The sequence below is a fragment of the Callorhinus ursinus genome, unplaced genomic scaffold (assembly GCF_003265705.2).
Source record: "Callorhinus ursinus isolate GAN/ISIS: 27379988/994484 unplaced genomic scaffold, GSC_fseal_2.0 scaffold21, whole genome shotgun sequence".
NCBI classification, from domain to species: domain Eukaryota; kingdom Metazoa; phylum Chordata; class Mammalia; order Carnivora; family Otariidae; genus Callorhinus; species Callorhinus ursinus.
The window spans coordinates 14,526,187-14,548,667 of NW_027397083.1; the positions used below are offsets into that span (position 1 = coordinate 14,526,187).

General features: G+C 43.6%; 1 long non-coding RNA gene across 9 annotated transcripts in view; it reads left to right on the top strand.

Annotated features, from left to right (window-relative positions):
- Positions 1-457: 457 nt before the first annotated feature.
- LOC112829149 (uncharacterized) overlaps positions 458-22,481 on the top strand; it is an 88,463-nt gene continuing 66,439 nt past the window's right edge. For 4 of the 9 annotated variants that reach the window (XR_012381832.1, XR_012381837.1, XR_012381833.1 and 1 more), the window contains exons 1-4: positions 458-628; positions 1,041-1,223; positions 11,412-11,502; positions 14,121-14,174. This is a non-coding gene — a long non-coding RNA (uncharacterized lncRNA). Of the gene's footprint in view, positions 629-1,040; positions 1,224-11,411; positions 11,503-14,120; positions 14,175-14,802; positions 14,844-22,481 lie in introns of all 9 variants that reach the window. The other 5 variants (XR_012381834.1, XR_012381835.1, XR_012381838.1 and 2 more) reach the window with 3 other exon arrangements.

Genomic DNA, 22,481 nt, shown 5'->3' on the forward strand with positions numbered 1-22,481 from the left:
TTGTCCATCAAATCCTATGCTTTTCCCGCTCAGCCACACAATGGGCCAGATACTCTGTTTCTTTGTCTTGTTTTCCTCAACAGTAAAGGAAACTGAAGCCCAGAGAGTAAGAACCAGAAGGCATCTTTCCTACCTCCCTCTCCCATGACCTTCTCTCTAAAATGTGTCCCCCAACACCCTGTCCGTGCCAGTTGATCCGATCATGGTGGCCCAGCAATGCAGCCTGGTGGGTGTGGCTCTGCTTGGGCCCTGTGGCTTCCAGTGCTGGAGGCCCGCTCTGGGCAGCAGGCACTGTCCTCGGCAAGTGGCAACAGTCCCTGTGGCTTCCGGGGTGCTGTTGGCCTAGACTGGAGTAGGAGCTCTGTTTCTTCCTCCCCTGCTGTCCCTCTCATTATTCAGTGTCACAATGGCCTGGGCCTCGCTGGTGTGGTGTGACACATGGCCAAAAGAGGCCTGGAAATGGGAACCAGGCCACTGAGAGACAGCATATCCTGGAAACATGGGCACTGCCCTATGGCCCTGTGTTGGCAGGATGGCTTGAGGCGAAGCTGAGAAGAAGGAGATGGGGCCCACAGAGGGCCTCTGCCCAGAGCTTCTGGCCACATGGATTTGGAGCCCGATCCCACTTGTGAGTGGAAAGGAGAAGGCATAAAGGGGGTGTGTGGAAGATACCCCAAAGAGTCCAGAACGTCATCGCTAATAATTATGGCTATCATTTATTGAGTACCTAGTATATGCCAGCCATTCTGTTGAGCCCTTCCCATACTCATTCTATCTGAACAAAAACCCTGAGATAGGTACTATTATTATCCCTGTTTTTCAGACAAAAATGGGTTAAGGCACTTCCCCAAAGTCACACCATTAGAGAAAGGCAGAACAGAGATTTGAGAGCAGGTCTTGCTGACTATGAAAGCCATATTCGGTTACATACTTATTAAGTACTTGGCCTTTTGAGTTCTAGATGGTTCACAAAACAAACAGACTTGTAGCAACAATGAATTTAGTACAGTGACTTTAAACACCTTTTGTCTCCCCTACAGTTGTCCAAGGATTGTACGTCCAAATCCAGGCTGAGCTCCTCAGTTGAGCTACTGGGACTCATCCACGGTGTTCATTAAATGCCCACGGGGAGCTCTGCCTGGCACTCTCCTGTTCCTGCAGCTTGCCAAGTCTGTCAAGAGATTAACCACGTTCATACTGAGTAAATACAAGAAACTTGACTGGTAGGATTTTCTTTATTTTGTTGCCCATGTGACGCCAAGTCAGTATGGGCTGGTAATATTTCAGTGCTTATTTTCAAGGCTAGGTCACAGTCTCTGACATCCTCAAACTCTTTATCACTCTGCTGGAGGAAAGTAGAGTAATTTTTGTGACCGTGCATAGATGCCCACTTCATACTCCACTCCACCTCATTCCCATTTTGTGGATTACATCTCTGACTTGCAGGGGAGGAGCAGAAATAGATAAGAGAGAAAATATCATGTCCATTTGTTATAAAAGAAGAATGCTGACTCAGAACCACCTTCCTCAGTATCTGTTCAGCCCCTGTCACCCAGCTAAGGCAAGAACAGGCAGTGACAGACGGATTTTACATATAATACATGTGAGAGGCCTAATTCATGAGTCTACAGCTAACTGCTACTATGGAGCCAAGACATAAAACTCAGCCACCGGAATGACAAGTATGTGGCCAAAGCAGACATTACTAGTCAATCACAGCACTCCTTGGAATCAGGATGTGACCTCTCAAATGCTCAAGAGAATGCTCTCAACAGCCATTACAAATCAATTAGAGTGCACGAGGTCAGGCCTAGTTTTAAATGTAAACCGGTCTGTGTGCTCCTTATGGGGAGGGACCCTACTTTATGAATGCATTTGTCTCCCCTCAATGTAACCTAATTGGTATAGTCTGAATAGCCCTCAGTGCTTGTTGAATGCATAAATGAATGAAATAGTGAATTAGGATAGCAATTTAGACAGATGTGACTTAGTCTTCTTCTGGGTCCCCTATCTTTGACAAAGGTGCTGGAGTCTTCTGGGTACCAAACTTGTGCTTTGTTCATGTAGACCCTCTCTTGCTGCTTTAGCTCTACAATTTTCTACACTGAGCCCAAAGCTGGAGAGCTTGTATTTGTGTCCTAGACATGTGTTTGTGAAATAATCCTTTGCCTATACCTTACCTATACCCTCCAACATATAAGTCAGACAAGACTCCGTTGAGCTTAGCCAGAAGACCCATTAGAATAATAGACACTAGGGTGGATTTTCTCAGCCTCTGATGACTAAGTCTGTGTTCCTGGGCCAAGCTTCTCTGCTTGACTTGTTCTTCCCTTGGGATGAGTTCTCTCCTGGGAGGCACCTCATGCAAATAACCTTGTAACAGACCTGCCCTGTCAGTTCATCAGAGTTTCCTAGTCACAATTGAATTCCAGCAGCTTACACCTAATCTTTTTCTGACCCTCTTTAGCCCACATGTGGGAGATAATATGTAGCAGTTAGTTATTGCTATGTAACAAATCACCCCCAAATTGAGTGGTTTCAAATAACAACCATTTCTTACTTCTCACAAGTCTACAGTTCAGCTGGGTGGTTCTACTGGTCTGGGTTGGTCTTGGCTGGTGTGGTCTGGGCTCACTCACGTGCCTGTGGTTAGTTTGTTAGGTGACTGTGGGTAGCTGGTCTAGGATGGCCTTGGCTGGATGACTTGGCTGTGTTTTTCAAGACTCTGTTGGGGTCAAAGTTGATTACATGACCACACCAAGAATCAGTGTGGAGAGGACACTACTAAAGGGGGAAATGCAGGGAGGCATGAAAATGGGCCATGAATGCAGTCAATCCTACCACACCATTGAAGAGGATGTAGCCTTCACCAGTGGGAAACATGTGAAATAGTGCCTGGATGTGATCCTGATTCCCTAGCATGATGGGAAAAGTTTCAAATCAGTGATAGTCATACTTTAGATGAGTATCTTAGAAACAAAGGCCTCAATTAAAACACTCTCTGGTGCTGAGCAGGCTTTGGCCTTGATTGGTCTGCTAGGTTTTCCTCAAGGACCTCAGAAGATGAAGTAAAAATGAAGAACTTCCCTGGAGAGTCAAAGTTGGCTTTAGGGTCCCCAGCCACTTCCCCTCTGTGTCCTGAAAATACTTTCTTTATATCCACAATGACACAGATAACCAGCTTCCTGTTGCTCCCCATCTCTTGGCTCTTGTACCAAGGTGGGCATCCTTCCACTTGCTTAGATTTCTACAGCAGCTGTCATCATCTGGTGATTTGGATGTAGTCGGTGTCAAGAGTGGGAGTGAGGATTCATTTTTGGTGCTTCCAGAAGCTCATTTCCTATCTGGTTCCAGTGGCAACTCTTTAGCCAAAGCAAGTTCTCAATCTCAACAGGGAAAACATTCAGAAAGCCCAGACTGATTGATGAAGCCTTTCTGAAAGTTTAATTCCCTTTGCTCCCATCTTCAACTAGCTGAGTCCTACTGCAGATTTGATTATTCTCATAGGCCAGACTAAAATGCCCTATAAGAATTATTGGATGTGTCAAGATTGCAAGCTGGCAACCACCTTTTGGGGATCATCTCAATTAGAGAGATCTGAAAAAAGCAGGTTTTTGAAGGTTCCTCACTCTTTGGTGACGTCCCTCCTTTAGGAATGAGCAGTAGGATTTTAAAGTCTTCTGCTCCTTGGGTGAGCAGACAAATGACAAGCCCCTATTTCTTATATCCTGTACCCTTTAAAAAAAAATCTGAACCAATTCCAATCACCTTTCCCATTAATCTTGGATGTTAGTTCACAACCCTTTTCTGTGCAACACTACAGCTAATCACTCCAATTGATTAGAGCTGGCAACTGAAATGAAAAGATTTATTGTTTTGAATAAGGGTGGACCAAGGATTCTAAGGTAAAAAAGGGTAAAACAGGTTATTATTATGGTTTGAATTGTCTCCCCTAAAAATTTATAGGTTGAAGTCCTAGCCCTCAGAATGTGACTTTATTTGAAAATAAGCTTATTGCAAATACAACTAGTTAAGATGAGGTTATACAGTTATGATGAGGTTATACTGAAGTATATGACCTACTCCAATAACACTAGTAACCTTATAAAAAATAGAAATTTGCACATAGAGGCACCCAGGAAAACACCATATGAACTTGAAGACAGAGCTGTATAAGCCAAGTAAGGTCAAAGATTGCCAGCAAATCACCAGAAACAAGAGAAGAAGCATGGAGCAGACTCTATCACAGCCCTCAGAAGGAACCAACCTGCCAACACCTTGATCTCAGACTACTAGCTTCTAGAACTGTGAGACAATACATTTCTGTTGTGTAGGCCACTCATTTTGTGGTACTTTGTCACGGCAGCCCTTGAAAACCCATACACAGGTCAAAGAGAATCTTGCTTATGGACCCAGATTATTTCTAGGAGGTTCAAAGAGACAGGCAATTTTATTTTATTTTTTTTAAAGATTTTATTTATTTATTTATTTGAGAGAGAGAATGAGATAGAGAAAGAGAGAGCATGAGAGGGGGGAGGTTCAGGGGGAGAAGCAGACTCCCTGCTGAGTGGGGAGCCCGATGCGGGACTTGATCCCAGAACTCCAGGATCATGACCTGAGCTGAAAGGCAGTCGCTCAACCAACTGAGCCACCCAGGCGCCTGAGACAGGCAATTTTAAAACAGGAAACCAAATAGACAACCTCTCTCCCCTCAGCCATAAATCTATTTACAAATAAAGAAACCAAAGCCCAGGGAAGTTATGGGGCTTAACTAGAGCCACTGAGCCAGCTAGTCAAGGCTGAGATTTAAGGTTAGGTCTTTTGACTGTCACTTTCCCATACCTGATTTCAATGCATATTTTATTTTGTCATTTGCTTACATATACACCTTCTCTTGTTTACCATGAAACCTTGAAAGGAAGGACTATATTCTTGGACTGCGGCATGGTGCCTCACATGTAGCAAGCCCTCGATAATATTGGTTACTTATAGCTAATATTTCCAGGGTCTTCCACAGGGTAATCTTCATGTTGACCCAAGAAATGGCGCTTTTCCAAAAGCAATGTGGATGTTGGAGAGAGAACAGGAAGCAAGGCTCCAATGTGTCAGGCTGTGGACAGCAACTCCCAATGGCCTGTAAGTGATCAAGCCCTGTCCACGGTCAGCCTGGGCCAGCAGCCTTCTGCTGACAATATGGTGTTCAGGTTGGAATAAGCCGCTAAGAAGGACCTGCCAACCACCCATAAGATCTAGGCCAGCTCCCGCCAGCTCCCTCTGCAGCCACAAATTTATGTGATATGCTTCTTTCTTAGAGGCAAGGGCCTTCTTATTTATTTCTACACCCACCCTGTTGCCCACAGCCCGGGGTTGGTCTCCTATCATGGCAGATTACCAGTTAGCGTGTGTCGGCTTGGACAGACCTTCTGTGCAGCCGCCTAGCTGTTGAGCACAAGAGGAAAATTTACAAGGTGTTATTTTGCTAAAAATATACCTTTGAGGGGAATCTTATGCCTTGTTATTTGTAACTCTTCCTTTCCAAAGCTAGAAGAGTGTTGAAAGAAATCGTCATCAAAATGACACTTTTCAACACCTAAAATGTCTGCCCAAGTTTAGAGAACACAGCTTCAGTCAGTCCAGTCTCTGCAGGAAAATCTCCCACAAGGCACACGTATGATGTCAATTGTACATTGCGCTTGATTTTCCATAATAAGCAAGGGCTTGTAAGGGCTTAGGATGTGGAACTCATTTTATACCTATACATATAGTAATATCATGATTATATTAATATATTACAAATCTCAAATATATTAAATGTACTTATGAGGTGACCTCATAGGACTCGCATTTCACTTTCATAATTAGTTTTGGTGTTTTTATGGTTTAAATGGGTTCCGAGGAACAGAATCTAATTTGCCATAATTGAACTGGTAGGAAGTCAGGATTGGTTTGATTTATGACAGCTACTCAAGACCTGCTTAGACTGTATAGCAGGGAGTCGCTGGAGTGTGTTTGGTCTGGCTACAGAATTGTGGGGCTCAAGAGCAGGGTACACACTGCCTGTCCCCTCAACCCACAGTGCCCCCAAGGAGATTTCACCCTCCAGCACACACTGGCTACACGGCTGGGGGTAGATGAGAGGACCCCTGCAGGTGGAATGCACCGTGGCACTGCCAGGCTCTTCTCCAAGATGCCATGGGGTGCGTGTCCCACCCCATCCCTCCCTGCATCTGCTCCCAGGTCTCCTATGGGGAGCAGAAGGGAGAATGGGGTCTCCTGCCTGCTGATAAGACCTGGTAAGCCACACTGGGTGGCTTGGAATGGGGTGGGGAAAAGGAAGTCAGGTGAGGTCTGGGTCATGAGCAGCTGGGGTGGGGGGCAGGACCACCAGTGAGCTGAGTTCCATTGTCCCATCAGACTTCACTGACAAAACACAAAGTTAAAGATCAGTTAGGAAATGCAAGACCACCAGCAGTGTCTTGTGTGAAACTCAAGCAAGGCCTCCAAGCATAAGTCTCAGACAACTGCGCCAATGACTGCCCGTGAACCCAGCCCCACCTGGGACATTTGCAAAGGTGCTTTCTTTTTCATATGGGCTTTAATAGACGTGTCCCACCTTGAGCATGTAATGCTTTCTTCAGTGCTATAAAAGAGCTTAGCTAAACTAGCTAAACTAGCTTGTAAGACCTTGGGGAGTCACCTTTATTCTTGTTCCTCCCAAAGCACGTAGAATGGTGTTTTTTGACACACGAGGCACTAACAGACACCACCTAAGTCATATAAGTCACAAACTGGGGTGCTGAGAGTTAAAATATTCTGTCGCACATACGTGGTGTTGAATTATAGTTTTCATCATGGCAACGTAGACTTCATTCCTGCCCACAGATTCCCATGCAGCATTTGAGTTAGAAAGGGGGTGAGGGGCAATTTCAAAACACAGTGCCAGAAAACGGATGGAAGAGGGAGGTTTCTGAGAAAGATGTTGTTCGCTGGCTCAGCGCCTCAGCGCACATCATTGATATATATGCATCATAAAGCAATGCTGACTCTTCAGGGAGAATTAGATAATGACGTGCCCTGGAAACCATAAGAAAAATGGAGACACGCCTTAAATGTTGTGGTTAAAAGCTGGAAACCACAATCTCTCAGCTCCTTACCATTGAGACTTCTTAATAACAAAATCCCTTCCTGACTCTGCACATAATTGCCTGGAAGAGGGAGCAGGAGATGAGATCCTTCCATCCTGTGAGGCTCCAACGCCTATTGGACTAATGCACTGGTTCCCTGCTGTTGGAGGTCTTCATGCCAGATGTCTGCTGGGAGCAACATCACGAAGCCAGGGGATGGAAATAGCCTGGCTCGCTGGGAGAAAAGAGGATCTTGGAGCATTCTCTTCTTGTCCTCTTAAAAATACCAACCAAGCATTTTTGCACCTCAGCCAGTTGCCATAGAGACCATGCAGGGAACACATGTAAATATTCAGCATGTGTGAGACATGCTAAGGTCCTCCAGGGCAGTGTGGTTCCTCTTCCACTTGGCTTCTGTCTTTCTGGCCGGAGAGCAGCAGTTCACAGCCACATCAGTAGGCCCTGTGGTTTCAGGCCTCAGACTCGGGCAGCTCGTTTTTAAGGAACTCATCTGCAGGGAGGGGCCGGGAAACACCCCACATTTAGATCATGAGACCCAGGCTTTCAAGGCTTTCCTGCCACTTTTTGGTAGCAGAAGGTGGCTCCACGACCATCTTCTCATCTGTAAAATAGGGAACATGAAGCCCTTTTAATGTGGAGACGATTACGAGAAAAGACACAAGCTTTGTGAAGATGAAGGTGTGCTTAGCAGCGTTCTGATGTCAGTACTGTGTACTCCCAAAGGCTTGTCAGATCGGGTCCTGTTATTTCGGTGTTCATGAGAGTTAGGGGTTGGACAGCAGTGTTCCTTCTTGGAGTTTGGGGTGGATGTCTCCACGGTGTACCTTGTTCGACTGAAGGCAGGCAAACTCACAGGAGGAATCCCTAGGTCCCAGGGCTTTGCCCCGGCCTTTCTCCTTCCGATTTCCCGGGTCCTCCATGGTGATCAAGGGCCCTATCACAGCCTTACATCCACAGGAGAGCAGAAGAGCTCAGCCACTAGTCTCTTCTGACCCTTGAAAAACACCAGGTGCCTTCTTATACCACAAATACACCCCCAAGGCTTCGAGAAGTCCACAGATCCAGCAGCAAGAACCTCCCCCTCTAAGGGCACCAAGGACCGGAGTGTATATGTGGGCAAGGTCTGGTTGGAATTCCAAAGTCAGCCCCTTGAATTCCAGCTCCTTGTGTGGCTTTTTTGGGGTGTGGGCGGAGAGGCGGAGCCAAGGAGTAGGGTGTTGTCCTCGATGACTGACTGTCTGCTGCCACCCACGCTCTGGAGAGCTTCTTTCTCACCAGAATGTTCCCTCCTATCTCCTTGACAACCCGACACGTTGCTGCGGTGACAAGAGGAAACAGCAAACAAGTCAACCAGCTGGGCGGAGCTGGGCCTACTGGGCGGAGCTGGGCCTGCAGGGCCTTCCATGGTACTCTCAGTTCCAGGGTTCTAGGTTTGGGTTTGTGATTTAGTCTAGTGTCGCGGTGACCCTGAATTGCAGCCCTCAGAAGCAGGAGCCTGGCAGATGGTCCTTGTGCTGGGACACCAAGCCTGGGGCTCAGCCCTCCCTGCCCGGGAGGTGCAATCTGCTGACGCCAAGAGCTCACCACACAGATTGGGAGAAGAGCAGGGGCAGCAAGGAGGGAGGGAAGAAGAATGAATGGGAGCTGGGGGGAGAAGAGAAACCAGCTAGGCAAAGAACTTCCCACATTCTCTTCCCTAGACACTGTAGAGCCCAAATCTCCCATCTGGAAGGAAAAAAAAATACAGAGTCCTGATTTATGATAGTTTGACTGAATGATTTTCGACTTCACAATGGTGCGAAAATGATGCACATTCAGTAGAAACCCTGTCTGGAATTCTGAATTTTGATCTTTTCCTGGGCTAAGGATACACAGGATGATCCTCTGGTGCTCCTGGACAGGAAGGTGGCCAGAGCGCCCAGTCAGCCACGCGATCCCGAGGGTGGGCAGTGATACAATTACAGCCACCCAGGACCCACCCAACCATTCGGCTTGACACTTTCAGTTTCCATAAATTACATGAGACGGCCAACATTTTATTATAAAATGGGTTTGTATTAGATGATTTTGCTGTAGGCTAAGGTACATATTCTGAGCATGTTTAACAGGCTAGGCTAAGCTATGATGTTTGGTAGGTTAGGGGTGTGACATGCATTTTTTTTTCGACTTACAGTATTTTCAATTTATAATGGGTTTATTAGCACATGTTCTCATTGCAAGCCTAGGAAGATCTATAATATAAATACATATATACATAATATATATATGTATCAGAATTTCCATGAAGTTGAGAAGGGGGAATTATAGCATCTTGTGGGGATTTTTTGTTGTTCTATTTGCATTCACTTTGCCAGGAAAGGAAGAGAATTAAAAAGCGAGACATTGGGAGAGGGAAGACCTGATACAATAACAAGTAGGAGCAAGCTGAGAACTCATTTATTCAACTAGTAAATACAGCATGAGCATTCAATATATCCCAGGCCCTGTTTTTGTACTGAGGATACAGCAGTACACAAAACAGACAGAAACTCTCATGGAGCTCACGTTCAAGTGAGAGAGGCAGGAAATAAGAATGACAAATTTCTAAAAAAAGGACAAAATTAAGAAAAAAAAATTCCGAGTAAGTAAAATATATTGCGCATGCACACATGCAAAAAGCAGAAGGAGAGAAGAGATTTGCAAGATTTGCAATCTCAGATAACATCGCCGGGGGGTCCTCAGTGCCAACGGGGCATCTGAATCAAGTCCTGACAGATAAAGATGTGAGCTGTGCCAGTATCTGGGGCAAGAATATTCGAGACCAACCAGAGGTTGGTGCAGTGAAAGAAGGAGGATGCGTGGAGGAGAGACGGTAAGTGTCCGTGCAAGTAGGGCCTTGGCACCACTGAAGGAATTTGGGCTTTCCCTGTGAGTGAGATGAGGAGACATGGGAAGGTCTTAAGAAGAGAAGGGGCATGATTTGACTTCTGTTGAAGGGTCCCAGTGGCCGTCTCCTGGGAAATAACTTGAGACTGGAAGGCCGCTCATGCTCTTCTACTCAGTCTGAAGTCTGCTCTCACTTTGTTAAGGAGGGGAACTGGAAAGCGCTCAAGAGGTCAGAGACAAGAACACCACCAAAACTTGCTCTTACGTGATCAGAAGGGCTGAGAAACTGGAAATAAGATACTTTGGGTGTGATTCAGTGCTAATTGCTGGTGTTCACACACAACCTAAAATCATCTTGGCTATCACCAGTGGTTTATCTCCCATCCCTTGGAAGATGTGGTCAAGAGAGCAGCCAAATATTCACCGTACATGGATCTGTAATTTATCCAGTCCGTGGAGGTTCTCTGCAGGAAGTTGCTGTCCAGATATGACTTAGGAGATGCTAAGCCTGACCTCTCCTTAACTCCGTTGCTTGGGCAAAAATTCAAAATGTGAAATGTTTTATTCAAGTGCAACGGGGTCACCAATTAATTCACACACACTCAGACATGCAAAAATATGCATCTTCTTTGTTTTGTTTAAAAAATAAAAAACAACCCTATAGAATTTACAGGAAAAGGCTAGACTTGCACACTCAGTCAGCATATCTCGGACTCCTCCACTATCCCCAGGTCTCCCAACATAGCACCTGGGTCTCTGATTGGTGGAGGTGTCATTACTACGTGGCTATGGGTGTGGGAAATAGCATGGTGAACTCTGGTGTTGGTGGGCTCCCCTGCTGAGTTTCTGGGCCTATTTAGTCTGTGCTAGTATCCCCAGTTGCCTCTGGTCGAGTTTGTTTATTGGCATGCAATGGCATGGGACATCGACGCTGCTCTTGCCCCTAGAAATCAAACTGCCTGATCTCACTGGCCTCCATTTCCAAACCTCAGGCTTCTGCATTGCCAGTGATCCCTGACCCTCAGCAGAGCATGTGGGAATAAAGAGATACCAAGGTCCCTCCGTCTGCTAATGCTGCCCTGTCCCACTCAAGCTATGGTGCCAAGACAAATGTGGGGCTTCTCCTAAGTGCTTTCAGACTCCTCCAGGTTATATGGGGGAAAGTAGGTTACTTGCCCCAATACTGTTAGTCTCCCCCTACCTTTCTGAATGCATCCATGGTTCCCTCTCCAACGAGGCTTGGCTCCAAGGAGGAGGCGAGGCACCCTAAGATGGAAAGGTCTGACCCTGCTCCCATGTCTCTTCTTATTTCCGTACTCTCCTTGGCAGGAAAGAGTATGCCTTACCACGCCTTCCTTTCTGGTAAGAATGTTCCCCTCAAAATATCTTTTCCTTTCCTAGATTGCCACCTGGCCTGCCCACTTCCTCGGGGCCGTGATGGTTGTATCAAGTGTGTCCCCAGATAAGAGGACACTGGGACAGAATTAAGAAGGTAGGACGTTTATTGGGTAGTGACACTGTGAAGATAAAAGATTGAGAAAGCAAGACTGGACAGGGAGAGCCTCAGACCACTCTTAAGTTTTGGCCATCTCAACGGGGAATTCCAGAACTCAGATCACTCATTAGAGGAAGCCCATATTGAAAAGAAATGGCCAGGCCTAGCACCCAGCTATTGCTCAGCCATTGGCTGTGGGATGCCCCAGGAAGACCACGGCCACAGCTCAAAAGGTGAAGCAGATCTTAAGGTGCTGATATCTGGAGGCTGTAAGCTAACTACACACCTTACAGCTGACCAGCAAATTCTTGAAGGGAGACCCAAATGGCCTCCAACACTGCCACCATTGTGGAAAGGTTGCTAAAGGTATGATCGATGGGGGGAAGGGTAAAATCACATCAGTTTAATATTTTCTACATCTTACATATTACGCAAGCTCCTAAAGTCTCACTGAGCATAATCTTCACCCACATCGTCTTCACTGCAGGTGAGGTTTATCCACTGACTGCAGCACAGAGCAAGTCACACAGATTTGACTTCTCCTGAGCCTCTCCTAAGAACATCTACCCAGAACACAATTTTGGCATAATGGCCCTCAGAGAGCCTTCTGCTTTTTATCTGAGGCTTTCAGATAAAGACAAATTCCCCAAATGCCCATTTTAATTCAATGTGTGGAACCATCAAGTGCCCAGAAGTTAATTTAAAGCCACATGTTTTTTGTTTGGTTGGTTTGTTTTGGTTTTTTTTGCACCAAGACAGCATTCTGTGCACTGCCAGGGAAACCTCAGCGGTTTCTCAATAGCAAACTAACGGTGATGGATGCCTAAAAATCTTTAGCCAAAAAAAACTTTGTGAGTCAGAAGCCTATCATCCAACTGTCTGTTCACCAGGTTTCCTTCCTGTGAGTCACGTTAAGAAGTTTGACGTCTTCTTTCTCAGTTTTCAGCCCTTTTCTGGGTCAATCAATGGCAGTTGAAACAGTATTATAATTCTTGGAAGCGTTGATAGATGCGATTGGTCCTCTCTCCCAGACAGCCCTTGGAAAGGAAGTGGTGTAGAGGAACTAGAAAGAGGTGAGGAAGAAGAAGTCTGTATGTGGATGGAGGGAGAAGCAGAAAAAAGACTAGAAGAGAAACCAAAGGACTAGAAATTTCTTGCTGCCCTAGAAGTCAAAATATTTAGTTTAGTCATGATTTATCACAAATTGGTGGCCAGTTTCTTAGGAATGATGTTGCCAGAAGAAACGAAGGATTCCAGTTAAATTTGAATTCCAATAAATAATTTTTATTATAAAAAGGTCCAACGCAATATTTCAAACATACTTATATTAAGATTTTTTTCATTGCTTTTTTTTTTTAAATTTTATTTTATGTTAGTCACCATACAATACATCATTAGTTTTTGCTGTAATGATTCACTATTCATTGTTTTCGTATAACACCCAGTGATCCATGCGGTATGTGCCCTCCTTAATACCCATCACCGGGCTAACCCATCCCTCCTCCCCCCTCCCTCTAGAACCCTCAGTTTGTTTCTCAGAGTCCATAGTCTCTCATGGTTCATCTCTCCCTCCGATTTCCCCCCTTCATTTTTCCCTTCCTTCTCCTAATGTCCTCCATGCTGTTCCTTATGTTCCACAAATAAGTGAAACCATATGATAACTGACTTTCTCTGCTTGACTTATTTCACGTAGCATAATCTCCTCCAGTCTCATCCATGTTGATGCAAAAGTTGGGTATTCATCCTTTCTGATGGCTGAGTAATATTCCATTGTACATATGGACCACGTCTTCTTTACCCCAGTCATCTGTTGAAGGGCATCTCAGCTCTTTCAATAGTTTGGCTATTGTGGACATTGCTGCTATGAACACTGGGGTGCTTATGGCCTTTCTTTTCACCACATCTGTTTCTTTGGGGTAAATACCCACTAGTGCAATTGCTGGGTCATAGGGTAAAGCTCTATTTTTAATTTTCTGAGGCACCTCCACACTGTTTTCCAAAGTGGCTATACCAACTTGCATTCCCACCAACAGTGTAAGAGGGTTCCCCTTTCTCCACAACCTCTCCAACATTTGTTGTTTCTTGCCTTGACAATTTTTGCCATTCTAACTGGTGTAAGGTGATATCTCAGTGTGGTTTTGATTTGAATTTCCCTGATGGCTAGTGATGATGAACATTTTTTTATGTGTCTGTTAGCCATTTGTGTGTCTTCTTTGGAGATGTGTCTGTTCATGTCTTCTGCCCATTTTTTGACTTATTTGTTTTTTGGGTGTTGAGTTTGAGAAGTTCTTTATAGATCTTGGATACCAGCCCTTTATCTGTAGTATTTTTTTCATTGTTTATCTGAAATTCAAATTAAACTCAATGTCCTGTACTATTATTTGCTAAATCTGGCAAACCTACCCGGGAGAAATTTCCATCTCATTACCTTGGGTTGATGAGGGTGATAAGCTACCATATTGAAGAGGAAATAGAGATGATAACGCCTATTTTTTAGAAGAAAGATCCAAATTACTTGGACTTGATAGTTCTTTCTGGGTTAGCCTCTGCCTTCTAGCTTCTAATGCTGTCGAGCCCTAAGCACTTGAAACTGACCATTGGTTCAAACCTCCCAGCAGGTCACTGAAATTGGACTCACTGCCCTAGACTTGGCATCTTCTCTAACTAAGGTAAGCTTGAATTCCACAATTCTGCTGAGCCTCATTCTTGATTGAATTCCCACCATGTTTGTCCTGTCAATAGGAGAGATTTTGCCTATACCTGAGGTACTGAACTCTAAAGCAGTCAGTGGTGGTTTTGACATCCAGTCTATACCTTACCATTTGACTCTTCTCCCTCAACCCATGCCTAGGGTGTGTCTTTGAACCAAACACATCAACTGGCACCGCAATGCTGACTCCAACCCTCATCATCTTGTAGAACAGTGGTTGCCAAACATTTTGTGTTAAAAGGTCAGATAGAAAAATTTGGGGCTTTGTAAACCCTACAGTCTCTGTCAATTCTACCACTGTAGCCTGAGCAGATGTGTGTTCCAATAAAACTTTTACAAAATCAGATCATGAGCCAGATACCACAGACCATAATATCTAGAAAATCTTGTGATCTTGCTCTTTTTGCCCAAAAGTTTCCACCTTGATATCAATGCTGGCCTAGGAGCTCATGGGAACCACATCTTTTTTACTTGTTATGTTGATGGCTGCTTCATACCCTTATTAGGGGGTCAGTCCTATTTTACAATCTTGGTGCCCTAGTCTTGGACCTGGCAGTTCCCAGCTTTCTTCTCTTTTCCTCCACCAGCCTCTGAGGTCCCAGCATGTCTAGAGGATGAGCACACTCAAGTGAGTCAACTTCTGCTTTTGTTTCCATGCTACAACCAGGACCCACCCTCTTTCTTTCCATAAACACTATCTTAAAGACTTAGTTCCCTGTGCTTTGGACTGGTTCTGTCTCCTCCTTGCTCTTCTACCTGAGGAAGCTTTATCTTTCTATCACTGCTGCATAATAAGTCAACGAAACTACCAACAAGAGCTAGGCATGGTTTGCCTTATAATAGCTATGGATTTAGAGAAAGCCTTCCTCTCTTAGATAATTAAAAAACCCTGGCAGAAGCAGGTAAAAGCAGCCAGTGCACAGTTTCAGGGCTACCCACGTAGTGCTTCAGCATGAAGAAAAATCAACATCAATTGTATTGATGCTCCTATTAGAAGTAATAATACGACCTTGGAAAGACATTATTGTGTGAAAATGCAAGGCAGATTTCACAAGCAACTCAATACATGCATGAATAAATCCACCTATTCACAAGGACACTTTGGGACCTAATGAATGAATGTTAAAAATAACGTTTTAAATAAGAAAAGGAGAACAAGTTTGAAAAAACTCTGCCCCACCTTGTCAATAATGTTGATTGACGCTTGTTCCTGCTCTGGGTCAGTCTGACCCCCTTGTTCTACATGTCCTTTTACTTTATGGGATAAGTGTTTCTCTCAATAGTTGAGTACAGGGCACCTGGGTGGCTCAGATGGTTAAGCATCTGCCTTCGGCTCAGGTCATGATCCCAGGGTCCTGGGATCGAGTCCTGCATCGGGCTCCCTGCTCCTTGGGAGCCTGCTGCTCCCTCTGCTTCTCTCTCTCTGTCTCTCTCTCTATCCCTCTGTCTCTCATGAATGAATAAATAAAATCTTTAAAAAAAAAAAAGTTGAGTGCAATTAAAGGTTTTGTAAGCAAATACTATTTTTTTTAGTTTTTTTACCTATAAATTTTTTTATTGTTATGTTAACCACCATACATTACATCATTAGTTTTTGATGTAGTGTTCCATGATTCATTGTTTGTGCATAACACCCAGTGCTCCACACAGAACGTGTCCTCTTTAATACCCATCACCAGGCTAACCCATCCCCCCAACCCCCTCCCCTCTAGAACCCTCAGTTTGTTTTTCAGAGTCCATTGTCTCTAGTGGTTGATTTCCCTCTCTGATTTCCCCCCCTTCATTCTTCCCCTCCTGCTATCTTCTTCTTCTTTTTTTTTCTTAACATATATTGCATTATTTGTTTCAGAGGTACAGATCTGTGATTCAACAGTCTTGCACAATTCACAGCGCTCATCATAGCACATACCCTCCCCAGTGTCTATCACCCAGCCACCCCATCCTGCCCACCCCCCCACCACTCCAGGAACCCTTAGTTTGTTTCCTGAGATTAAGAATTCCTCATATCACTGAAGTCATATGATACATATCTTCCTCTGATTGACTTATTTCACTCAGCATAACACCCTCCAGTTCCATCCACGTCGTTGCAAATGGCAAGATCTCATTCCTTTTGATGGCTGCATAATATTCCATTGTGTATATATACCATCTCTTCTTTATCCATTCATCTGTCGATGGACATCTTGGCTCTTTCCACAGTTTGGCTATTGTGGACATTGCTGCTATAAACATTGGGGTGCACGTACCCCTTCGGATCCCTACATTTGTATCTTTGGGGTAAATACCCAGTAGTGCAATTGCTGGATCGTATGGTAGCTCTATTTTCAACTGTTTGAGGAACCTCCATACTGTTTTCTAGAGTGGTTGCACCAGCTTGCATTCCCACCAACCATGTAGGAGGGTCCCCCTTTCTCCACATCCCCGCCAACATCTGTCGTTTCCTGACTTGTTAATTTTAGCCATTCTGACTGGTGTGAGGTGGTATCTCATTGAGGTTTTGATTTGGATTTCCCTGATGCCGAACGATGTTGAGCACTTTTTCATGTGTCTGTTGGCCATTTGGATGTCTTCTTTGGAAAAATGTCTGTTCATGTCTTCTGCCCATTTCTTGATTGGATTATTTGTTCTTTGGGTGTTGAGTTTGATAAGTTCTTTATAGATTTTGGATACTAGCCCTTTATCTCATATGTCATTTGCAAATATTTTCTCCCATTCTGTCGGTTGTCTTTTGGTTTTGTGGACTGTTTCTTTTGCTGTGCAAAAGCTTTTTATCGTGATGAAATCCCAATAGTTCCTTTTTGCCTTGCTTCCCTTGCCTTTGGCGATGTTTCTAGGAAGAAGTTGCTGCGGCTGAGGTCGAAGAGGTTGCTCCCTGTGTTCTCCTTTAGGATTTTGATGGACTCCTGTCTCACGTTTAGGTCTTTCAACCATTTGGAGTCTATTTTTGTGTGTGGTGTAAGGAAATGGTCCAGTTTCATTCTTCTGCATGTGGCTGTCCAATTTTCCCAACACCATTTGTTGAAGAGACTGTCTTTTTTCCATTGGACCTTCCTTCCTGCTTTGTCAAAGACAAGTTGACCATAGAGTTGAGGGTCCATTTCTGGGCTCTCTATTCTGTTCCATTGATCTATGTGTCTGTTTTTGTGCCAGTACCATACTGTCTTGATGATGACAGCTTTGTAATAGAGCTGGAAGTCTGGAATTGTGATGCCGCCAGCTTTGCTTGTCTTTTTCAACATTCCTCTGGCTATTCGGGGTCTCTTCTGGTTCCATACAAATTTTAGGATTCTTTGTTCCATTTCTTTGAAAAAAGTGGATGGTATTTTGATGGGGATTGCATTGAATGTGTAGATTGCTCTAGGTAGCACTGATATCTTCACAATGTTCGTTCTTCCAATCCATGAGCACGGAACGTTTTTCCATTTCTTTGTGTCTTCTTCAATTTCTTTCCTGAGTATTTTATAGTTTTCTGAGTACAGATCCTTTGCCTCTTTGGTTAGATTTATTCCTAGGTATCTTATGGTTTTGGGTGCAATTGTAAATGGGATCGACTCGTTGATTTGTCTCTCTTCTGTCTTGTTGTTGGTGTATAGGAATGCCACTGATTTCTGTGCATTGATTTTATATCTTGCTATTTTACTGAATTCCTGTATGAGTTCTAGCAGTTTTGGGGTGGAGTCTTTTGGGTTTTCCACATACAGTATCATATCATCTGCAAAGAGTGAGAGTTTGACTTCCTCTTTGCCGATTTGGATGCCTTTGATTTCTTTTCGTTGTCTGATTGCTGTGGCTAGGACTTCTAATACTCTGTGGAATAGCAGTGGTGATAGTGGACATCCCTACCGCGTTCCTGACCTTAGGGGAAAAGCTCTCAGCTTTTCCCCATTGAGAATGATATTCGCTGTAGGTTTTTCATAGATGGCTTTTATGATATTGAGGTAGGTACCCTCTATCCCTATACTCTGAAGAGTTTTGATCAAGAAAGGATGCTGTACTTTGTCAAATGCTTTTTCTGCATCTATTGAGAGGATCATATGATTCTTGTTCTTTCTTTTGTTAACGTATTGTATCACATTGATTGATTTGCAGATGTTGAACCAGCCTTGCAGCCCAGGGATAAATCCCACTTGGTCATGGTGAATAATCGTTTTAATGTACTGTTGGATCCTATTGGCTAGTATTTTGGTGAGAATTTTTGCACCCATGTTCATCAAGGATATTGGTCTGTAATTCTCCTTTTTCATGGGGTCTTTGTCTGGTTTTGGGATCAAGGTAATGGTGGCCTCATAAAATGAGTTTGGAAGTTTTCCTTCCATTTCTAATTTTTGGAACAGTTTCAGGAGAATACGTATTAATTCTTCTTGAAATGTTTTGTAGAATTCCCCTGGGAAGCCATCTGGCCCTGGGCTTTTGTTTCTTGGGAGATTTTTGATGACTGCTTCAATTTTCTTAGTGGTTCTAGATCTGTTCAGGTTTTCTATTTCTTCCTGGTTCAATTTTGGTAGTTGATACATCTCTAGGAATGCACCCATTTCTTCCAGGTTATCTAATTTGCTGGCATAGAGTTGCTCATAATATGTTCTTATAATTGTTTGTATTTCTTTGGTGTTGGTTGTGATCTCTCCTCTTTCATTCATGATTTTGTTGATTTGGGTCATTTCTCTTTTCTTTTTGATAAGTCTGGCCAGGGGTTTATCAATCTTGTTAATTCTTTCAAAGAACCAGCTCCTAGTTTCGTTGATCTGTTCTACTGTTCTTTTGGTTTCTAGTTCATTGATTTCTGCTATGATCTTTATTATTTCTCTTCTCCTGCTGGGTTTAGGCTTTATTTGCTGTTCTTTCTCCAGCTCCTTTAGGTGTAGGATTAGGTTGTGTATTTGAGACCTTTCTTGTTTCTTGAGAAAGGCTTGTATTGCTATATACTTTCCTCTCAGGACTGCCTTTGCTGTATCCCAAAGATTTTGACCAGTTGTGTTTTCATTTTCATTGGTTTCCATGAATTTTTTTAATTCTTCTCTAATTTCCTGGTTGACCCATTCATTCTTTAGTAGGATGCTCTTTAGCCTCCATGTATTTGGACTTTCCTCTTGTGATTGAGTTCTAGTTTCAAAGCATTGTGGTCTGAAAATATGCAGGGAATAATCCCAATATTTGGTACTGGTTGAGACCTGATTTGTGACCTAGGATGTGATCAATTCTGGAGAATGTTCCATGGGCACTAGAGAAGAATGTGTATTCGTTGCTTTGGGATGGAATGTTCTGAATATGTCTGTGAAGTCCATTTGGTCCAGTGTGTCATTTAAAGTCTTTATTTCCTTGTTGATCTTTTGCTTAGATGATCTGTCCATTTCAGTCAGGGGGGTGTTAAAGTCCCCCACAATTATTGTATTGTTGTCAATGTGTTTCCTTGCTTTTGTTATTAATTGCCTTATATAATTGGCTGCTCGCCTGTTAGGGGCATAGATATTTACAATTGTTAGATCTTCTTGTTGGATGGACCCTTTAAGTAGGATATAGTGTCCTTCCTCATCCCTTACTACAGTTTTTGTTTTGAAATCTAATTTGTCTGATATAAGGATTGCCACCCCAGCTTTCTTTTGGTGTCCATTAGCATGGTAAATGGTTTTCCACCCCCTCACTTTCAATGTGGGGGTGTCTTTGGGTCTAAAATGAGTCTCTTGCAGACAGCATATCGATGGGTCTTGTTTTTGAATCCAATCTGATAGCCTGTGTCTTTTGATTGGGGCATTTAGCCCATTTACATTCAGGGTAACTATTGAAAGGTATGAATTTAGTGCCATTGTATTGCCTGTAAGGTGACTGGTACTGTATATTGTCTGTGTTCCTTTCTGATCTATGCTGCTTTTAGGCTCTCTCTTTGCTTAGAGGACCCCTTTCAATATTTCTTGGAGGGCTCGTTTCGTGTTTGCAAATTCCTTTAGTTTTTGTTTGTCCTGGAAGCTTTTTATCTCTCCTTCTATTTTCAATGACAGCCTAGCTGGATATAGTATTCTTGGCTGCATATTTTTCTCGTTTAGTGCTCTGAAGATATCATGCCAGTCCTTTCTGGCCTGCCAGGTCTCTGTGGATAGATCTGTTGCCAGTCTAATGTTTCTACCGTTATAGGGTACATATCTCTTCTCCCGAGCTGCTTTCAGGATTTTCTCTTTGTCTCTGAGACTCGTAAGTTTTACCATTAGATGTCGGGGTGTTGACCTATTTTATTGATTTTGAGAGGGGTTCTCTGTGCCTCCTGGATTTTGATGCCTGTTTCCTTCCCCACATTAGGGAAGTTCTCTGCTATTATTTGCTCCAGTATACCTTCTGCCCCTCTCTCTCTTTCTTCTTCTTCTGGGATTCCAATTTTTCTAATATTGATTCATCTTATGGTATCACTTATCTCTCGAATTCTGCCCTCGTGATCCAGTAGTTGTTTATCTTTTTCTCAGCCTCTTTATTTTCCATCATTTGGTCTTCTATATCGCTAATTCTCTCTTCTGCCTCATTTATCCTAGCAGTTAGTGCCCCCATTTTTGATTGCACCTCATTAATAGCCTTTTTGATTTCGACTTGGTTAGATCTTAGTTCTTTATTTCTCCAGGAAGGGTTTCTCTAATAACTTCCATGCTTTTTTCAAGCCCAACTAGTATCTTTAAAATCATGATTCTGAACTCTAGGTCCAACATCGTACTAATGTCCGTATTGAGTAGGTCCCTGGCTGACGGTACTACCTCTTGTTCTTTTTGCTGCGGTGATTTTTTTTCATCTTGTCATTTTGTCCAGAGGAAAATAGATGAATGAGAGAACAAAATGCTAGTAGGTTAACAACTTCCCCAGAAAATATACTCTAAACAAATCAGAAAAGACCTGAAACCAGGGGGAAAGAAAGGGAAAGAAAGAGGGGGGAAAAAAAAAGAAAGAAAAAGATAAAGACAAAAACAAACAATAACAAAACAAAAAAATAGAATATGATCTAATATGATCAGGCTAGTGCATAGATCAGTGCCACACACTAGATTTTGGGTTTATTTTGGTCTGTTAGAAGAAAGTGCCTCCTAAAATTTTAAAGAAAGAAAGACATATATGTACAAAATAAGGGTTGATACAATGAAGGGATGGAAGATGATTGTAAAGATGAAAATTATAAAAGATTTTATAAAAGGAATTGATAAGATAAGAAGTTTGAAAAAAGAAAGAAGATTTAAAAAAAAAGGAAAAAAAGGGAGAGAATGTGGTCAGGCAGGAGACTAGAACAAAGCCATACACTAGTGATTTAGGGTATATTTTGATCTGTTAGAAGAAACCGTATCTCAAAATTTTAAAGAGAGAACAACTTCTATATATATATGCCAAAAATAAGGGTAACTACTATGAAGGGATAGAATATGACTCTAAAATGAAAAATAAAAATTTTTTTTAAAAAAGGGATTGATAAGATGTTGGTTGGAAAAAGGAAAAAGGGAAAAAGAAAAATTCAAAAATTCAAAAAAAAAACAGTTAAAAAAAATTAACTTTGAAAGATTAATGAATCATGGTAAAAAAGCCATGAATTCTATGTGCAGTATTCCCCTAGCACTGGAGTTCTACCGTTCTCATTGATCGGTAAACTTGGTCTTGGCTTGCTGGCTGTTCGTGCTGATCTTCTGGGGGAGGGGCCTGTTGCTGTGGTTCCCAAATGTCTTTGCTGGAGGCAGAATTGCCCCGCCCTTGCCAGTCCGGGCTAAATAATCTGTAATCTGCTCAGGTTTGCTCCCGGGAGCTTTTGTTCTCTGCTCTCGGTACAGCCTTGGAGGACGAGAGTGAAAATGGTGGCCTCCCAATCTCTGCCCAGAGGAGCCGAGAACTCGGGGCCCCCTCCTCAGTGCACCCCCAGAGAAAAGCAGTCAGTCATTCTCATCTCCGGCCGCACTCTCTGCTCACCCGGCCTGTGAACAAGCATTTCTATCTCTGGCACCCGACCCCGTGTGGAGTCTCCAAACCCAGCAGATCCCTTCGGTGCGCTCCTGCGCCGCTCCTCCCGGGGGAGGAAGGGGAGTCTCCTCAGCTCTGTTGCTTGTTGGGTCCCTGCTGGAGGAGCAGTGGCCTGACTGGGCCGCGGATCACAGTTTATGGCAACCCCGAGCTGAGAGCCTGCACCTTGTCTCCGTCTCTGCAGCCCACTTCCCCGCTCCGATACCTGGGAGCTCTGCTGCATTCAGGCACCCCCGGTCTTTCTGTGACCCCGAGGGTCCTGAGACCACACTGTCCCGCGAGGGTTCCACCC